Consider the following 6,564-nt stretch of genomic DNA (forward strand, 5'->3'; position numbering starts at 1 on the left):
TAAGAAGTACATGTGGTGCTGTCTGTTCTGTTTTTATCCTCTTTCCCACCTAACTAGTCACCAAGTATAGAACTTTTCAGCCAAACTTGATAATAGCAACAAGGCTCTCTACAAATTTGACTATTGGAAACTAGATAGTAAAGAGAAATCAAAATTAGCATTCTTATCAACTGAGTTTACAGTGTAGCCCTTCCCTTATCTCTTCTGTTTGCTCTGGTGGCTGGAGAGTCAGCGCGCATGTGGACTTTTACCCAGCTAGTAATAAAAGGATAGTAGGGGTCTGCAAAGGAAGGGAGTTGATGTAGGCTGGGCAAAGTATTGGAACAAAAATTACAGAAAAAGGGCTATTCATGCAACTTAGTGCTGTTTATTTAAAAAAAAAAGTTTATGGTTAGTGCTACTACTTGCTGGTTCTGAAGCTGCAATCTTGGATGACAGCAGAGCATGCTTAGAAGGCAGCAATGAAGAGCTGGGATGATGGGATGAATGTCCTCAAAGTATTGCTCTTGACTGTTAAAGTAAGGGCTTATTAGCTAGGTGATACATTGCCTGAACGGTCAGTTCTGCTGATGCAGCTCACTTCCAAATGCAGCGTTGGTGGGTGCATTTATCCAGACTCTGTTGGGGGTGGGCAGGGGTTTTATTTTACTTTTATTTTAAAGTGAAGACCAGAACTGAAGGAGGTTTAATTCCCCAAGTGCAGCCCTAGTATACCACCTGGTGGCCAACTGGCAGAATTTCTCACTGGGATTGCCCATTATGCTCTAGTAGCCTTCATCTCACTTATTCCTGTACACTCCTGCCTGCACCGACAGCAGGACAAAGAACAGGTATGTGTCTGGGAGAGAGATGGATGGGTTTAGTCATTAAGTATCTTCTCAACACAGCACTGCATAAACATAGCTCTTGTGTGCAAGCAATTAACCCCAAACATGGCTTAGATTAAATTTTGCCTTTATGTAGTCTTGCCTTCAGCATAAGGTTATGGGGACTGGAGAAGGAAGAGGGTGTGTTAATTCAAGGTAAAACCCTACTAAGCACTGCCATTTTCAAGCAAGTTTAGGCCAGGTTAACACCAGCAGTCAGATTAAAGAGAAAAGAACTTTGTCAAAATACTGCAGGCAGATTTAAGCATCTAAGTCTAAAGCTGGGATTTTAAAACAATTTTTTTTTTTAAAAAAAACCCTGTTCAATAGCCACCTTCCTGGAAGCACCAGCATCCCTGCAGTTCCAGAGGGAGAATGCTTTAAATTCTGGGCAATTTAGTGAGCTTCTTACCAGACTATGTGGTCCCAAATGGAAGTCAAGTCAAACCGAGGTATGTTCTCAGCAAGACTCTGAAACAGCCAACAAAACCAGGCCATTCATAAAAATAGTGGTAATTGACTCATTTTTTTAATGTATTTTGATGTCTAGCTCAAGGCAAAAAAGGAAGTGTCTAGCATTTCCCCATGAAGTAAAAGATTTGAGATCAGTGCCTCTTCTGAGGCTGACAGATTCTTGCAAGACAGTGGCTGCTATCTGTTTGGTTGAGGGATGTGCTGTATATTACTGCTGAAGCTGATAGAAAAGCAGCTTAGATTCATAGAGCTGAAGAAAAAGCAGAGCAGCAGCCTGGCATCGGCCTTAATCCAAAGAGAAAAGGTAATAAAACCTCATCTCTATCCCTGTCCCCACATGCCTGCTCCTCATAAAATACTCCAACACTGGCTAAGCCAAAACATCCTCTTCCAAAACAAGACAGTCTCTTAATAATGATTTGTTGTGTTGTCCTTTGAATATGCAATTGGAATAAATCACTTTCAGTGATGAAGGGTTGAAAGACTGACTCTTTCAAGGCACTGACAGGACATGAACAGAGAAAGTGCTAACAAGCAAACTGATAGAAGAGGACTTAATTATGACTACCATCGTGGAAAAAAAATAGCAATAAGTAAGCGGGGAATTATGGAGAGCACCTAAAAGTTAAGGACTTCACTGACAACTGAAGTAAGCTTTTTATCAGGAGTACAAGAATATGTTTTATGGGGTAAGTTCTATCAGAGTTACCTGAGACGTTGCCTTGCTCAAGAAGCAGTTTTTAAATTCCTATTTAAAAAAAACCCACCACAACCTATTATTCATTTATTCATAGATGTTAATATAATTATTTATTATTATTCATAAAATGTCAAATGGGCACAAGTACGTTTGGGAATGAAACACTGAAGTTTACAGAGAGTCACAACGAAAACTTTGTGCAGAAACAAACCCTCAATCCTTTACTGGGGCCGGGGGGCAGCAGGGCTCACACAAGTCATGGTCCTCTCTGTTGTGTAAGGTTTTATGCAAAAGACACTTTACAGTAATGCATATTAGCTGATGGAATGACATCAGCAATGTGTCCCAAAGTACCTGGGTATCCCCAACTCCCCACAACAGAGAACTGGCACAGTCCTAAGCGATGTATATAAAACCTTGCGATTCAAACTCTCTGAGTGACTCTGTAATCAGCAAAGCCTGCTACGCTAACCACTGTTAATAAATGTTTTCTTCCGGCTACACACAAGCATCCATTCACAGTTCCTAATGCTGAGAAGCCTACTGAGATTTAGAGGCCTCTTTGCATAGTAAGACACAATAGCTGGTAGAGACATCTCCTCACTCTGATGCTAATACTGAATTTTGAATACACTTAACTAATATTTCAAAGAAATAATTTTATTTCTTCTTGTCACCTGTACACCTCTATGTTTGAAATGGATCAGAGATGAGAACCATGCATCAAAAAGAAACCTACTGAGAGTGAAAAGCTTTGTGTATAACAAATAACTTCCAAAATCCACTGGGATCTCATGACCCTAGACACTAATTAAGCCTTATGCTTTGATGTTAGCTCAACTCCCAACTATTTTTGAAAAATCCTGTCCTGCATGCTTTTAATTTCTGAATTATCCGTCACAGGATGTTCCACACCTGTGTTTGAAGCATCTCATACTGGCTACTCTCAGAAGACCTAAGAGATCGCTGATTTGGTCCAGAGTGGGAATTCTCATCTTTCCAATTTGCAGTGATGCCAAAGTCCCACTCTAACCTGAATGTACATGAATAACTGAACTAACAGGAGAAAGAAGGACTGGTGATAAAGTGTGTAGCTTCTTAACCGCTTACAGTCAATTACAGTTAATGAAACATCAATAGACAGAAGCAGATAGTAAAAATATAATAGTATACCTTGAATTAACAGTGGGCTTTCCAGTAAAATGGGACTGTATTAGAGCATTCTGCTGGGACAGTTTACTCCATTCATTTGTTTTCTATTTAAGGAAGTCTCCACAGATGCCCGTCATGTACTCTGGACAGCCTTCCCGCAATTAATAGACTTACTATTTTGTCTTTGCTGAGCTTTAGGAAGACAATACCATGTATTTAATGCACATTAAAATATACATTGATAATGAAGAACAGATTAGTTAAGTCTTAGTTAATTACTATTTTCAGTACAGTTCACTATCAATTAATTATATTATCATGCAATAGCTAGCATACGTCTGCTCCCAGTTGGTTAAATACTTCTGCAACTATACTCCTACTGAAGTCCACAGCAAAATTCCCATTGCTCCAATAAGCTTTAATGAAGCCCCTAAGACTCAGGAAGACAAGGCCAGTCATCTGTACTTTGTGTTGCTTTGCTATCATATATGACTTTAAATGAAGTAAAGCGAAGTTACTCTGTTCTACATACGGTTTCTCCTATACTTTCAGCTGTGCTATCTGCCACGTAGGAGTGCACTAAAACATGGGTTTGAGGGAGTTTAGAGCTGAATTTATGCTATAACTTGGGTATATTTGCTAGAGAAAAATCCTTGGACTGTAGATAATGGTTTTAGTATGGGGACTCTGATGTTTTGAAAAGTGGCAAAAAGCACGCTGGTTATTAAATACATACTACTGCAGCAGACAGGGAAACTGAAATTCAGATATGCTAGAGACAACCACTGCAATAAAATCTCCATGTTAAAGAATTGTTGAAAAGTAAGAATAAGCATTTTTCAATAATACTAATATGCTGGGCTTTAATGGTTAGCTTGACCACAGAACTTACCACAATTAAATAGACCAATACCACATAAAACTGCTGCTCAAGACATTGCTTAGAAGAATGTATCTAATAATAATTTTGGCTTTTATTTAATGTCATGTTTTTCAGTATTTAAATGCCTAAAACAAGATCTTCTATACAAATGTGGCTCTACATATGAAAGTCTCTAATGAACATCTACACGCTTAGAGTTGTTCCTCCCCTTTACAATATTCACCTGCATTTTAAATAAACTGCTGATCCCTTTCACAAGCATTTGAAGACATGGGAACTGTCTCCTCAGAATGTATGTGTCTTTCAAGGAGTAATAGCAAGATGCTGACATTATAACACTATTTGCGGAAAACTCCAGACTCTCTACCACATGCATAGAGTCTAAGTCATGCTTCAGAAATTCCTGAGGTCTGGACTTGGGGTGCATCTGACCTTGGGAGAGAGTCAAGGTTCATTTCTTGATGCAGCTTCCTCCAGTCACTGTTATACAACCTAAAGCATCTATTCCATTACTTTTATTAGACTCACAAAGCTTATTCACTATGTCACTGCCCTCTGTCTCACTATTAGTACCAGTGAGACACATCAGCGAAGTATGCCTCATTAGCCAGAAACTAGTGATTTAGGGAAAATTAATGTTCTTTGACCACTCTCTGCTCAAGCGTACAGTAGGTTTATTGGCTGGAGCAGTTGGTCCAGGGATGTGGCCACTTTAAAGTTGAGGCAGACAGATCTATTCTGTAACTAAGAAATGGAATTTCTAGAATACTATTCTTCATGTTGTACAGGGGATGTTTCTTGCTTTGGGTTTACACACTGTCCCTGTACAGGAATCTCGGAGTCCAATTTGTTCTCCAACATAATTTCAGAGCACTGCTCTACTCTATCAAAATGATGCATCTCCCAACTTAAGTCTTGTCAATAAGGCAAACAAATCTTTTTTTAAAATCTTCTGTTAATTCCGCATTATAAAGCTAGCAGACTTTGCTTGTCTAGGGTGTTACTGTGTAATATTTTGTTGTCAGCATAACAAAATAATATTTGCAATTTTTAGTAAGTTACTGAAAAGCAAATCCTTTTAATCCTCTCAGGTAAATAAACAAAGTTTGATTAAATAAAATCCTCCATTCATAACATACAGATATTAATTTCTCTGTTGAATGATTACACAATAGTCCATGTAACTAAGGTCTACTGAATTTTTCCTCTTTACTTTGTCCTCTGTAAAAAGATTCAGGATTTTTCACACAAGACACTAAAAAATAGCCCATTTCAGTTTTCCTATTCCAAACTAGATTCAAAATGTTTCGCCTTTCCCTTAGCATTAAAGCTTCTGGCTTTGCAACTAACACACATTAAATAGATCTCAGGATGTCACCAAAATGTGTAATGCTACTATGATGCATGTTTAAATTTAGGCATGCAAGTAATGCGATTAAAGTCAGTATTTGCGAAGTCAAGCACATAAGCCAAATAAAGGGTTTAATATTGTTTCTGTGTTCAGGTTCTCAAGTGCTTTCATAGCCATTTCTCTAACATGTATCATCTGCATCCCATTTAAAAAAAATACTAAGATACCCCTCAGTGTGCTGTACAGATATTCTCATGAGTACCACAGAAAGACAGTATAGACCAGTTGTTCATGGTATGCCTCTTCCTAAAACACTGAAAATTTCTTCATAGTGCAATAAAAAGAACTAACTTGAATTATAGAGAACTACTGAATTACAGTTAAAAGTAGCAATTCTCTTGTTTAACACAGTGCTAGATAGAAGACCACTTAGTGCAGAAACTTGAATTCAGTACTCTAGCAAAACCCTACCGACTTGGTAAGAGTTTTATGCAATAAGTATTGAGTGATTCTTCAAACACTTCTGAATTGTTAATCAGGCCTGCAAGCACCTGCAAAACTGGGGTCTGAGAATTTGGTCCTTTATTTATTTAGAAAAAAAGGAAATATTAGTTTATGCTGCATTTGTTGAATTTCTGAATACATTGAGATAATTTATTCGTAATATTTCAAAAGGAGTTTTTTAATCGTCCCATATATGACCAGCATTTGTAATCCCTGTCATTCCTGTAATGAATTTTAGATATAGAATATAAAAGTATTTTTTGTTTAAATATCCTACAAAAAGAATCATTATACTCCATGCTCCAAAGCACACAATAATGACTGGTAAGATTATGAAGTGCCCTAATTATCGCATTACTTCTATACAAAATACAAAATCTTTTAAAATACGATAAGAGCAACATATTTGATTTTTTTTTTCTAATGTGAGAGCAGAATAATGCATTTAATGGATTAATAATATGATACAGAAAAACACATCCTATGCAATAACTCCATAGAATGCAACACTGGATTATTAAAATGTGCTAGGTAGACTAACCATAATTTTAAAAAATTCCCGCTGAACAAAAAATACACAGTTTGACACAAACACCAGCTGACTTATACATTAATTCAAACTAATTTATCTAAA

The sequence above is a fragment of the Aquila chrysaetos genome, chromosome 6 (genome assembly GCF_900496995.4).
Source record: "Aquila chrysaetos chrysaetos chromosome 6, bAquChr1.4, whole genome shotgun sequence".
Taxonomy (NCBI): Eukaryota; Metazoa; Chordata; class Aves; order Accipitriformes; family Accipitridae; genus Aquila; species Aquila chrysaetos.